This window comes from Arachis ipaensis, chromosome B08, assembly GCF_000816755.2.
Source record: "Arachis ipaensis cultivar K30076 chromosome B08, Araip1.1, whole genome shotgun sequence".
Lineage (NCBI taxonomy): Eukaryota > Viridiplantae > Streptophyta > Magnoliopsida > Fabales > Fabaceae > Arachis > Arachis ipaensis.
In genome coordinates, this window is record NC_029792.2 from 730,091 (window position 1) to 730,535 (window position 445).

Here is a 445-nt window from a genome sequence, read left to right on the forward strand (position 1 = left end):
ATTAAGACTTTGAGTCCAAGTCGTTTGTCATTTGAAGTTGTTTGTGAAAACAGAAAAAGCATGAGAAAGAAAATAAGAGGCAACACATTCTCTAAGAAGGAAGTCCTGTTTCAAACTAGAAAAGGCCACACATAACTTTTCTAGTTTCCAACTCTAACAAACTAAACCTTCCCTATATTAACCACACAAGATATTACTTCTCTATCTCCTTGTCTTCTCTTATTCCAATTCAAAGTATGTATTCTCACTATAAACCTTCCTATTCTGTTATTTAGTTATGCTTGTTTTGATGTGAATCATGAATAAAGTAGTTTTTATTGTTATGTATATATAGGTTCTATAGTTCAACTCTGTTCTCCCCTGCATCAAAACAGGGGAAAAAACAGGACAACTCTGTTTTAGGACACTAACTCTGTTTTCGTCGTCTCAGTTATTAGGGAAAGGA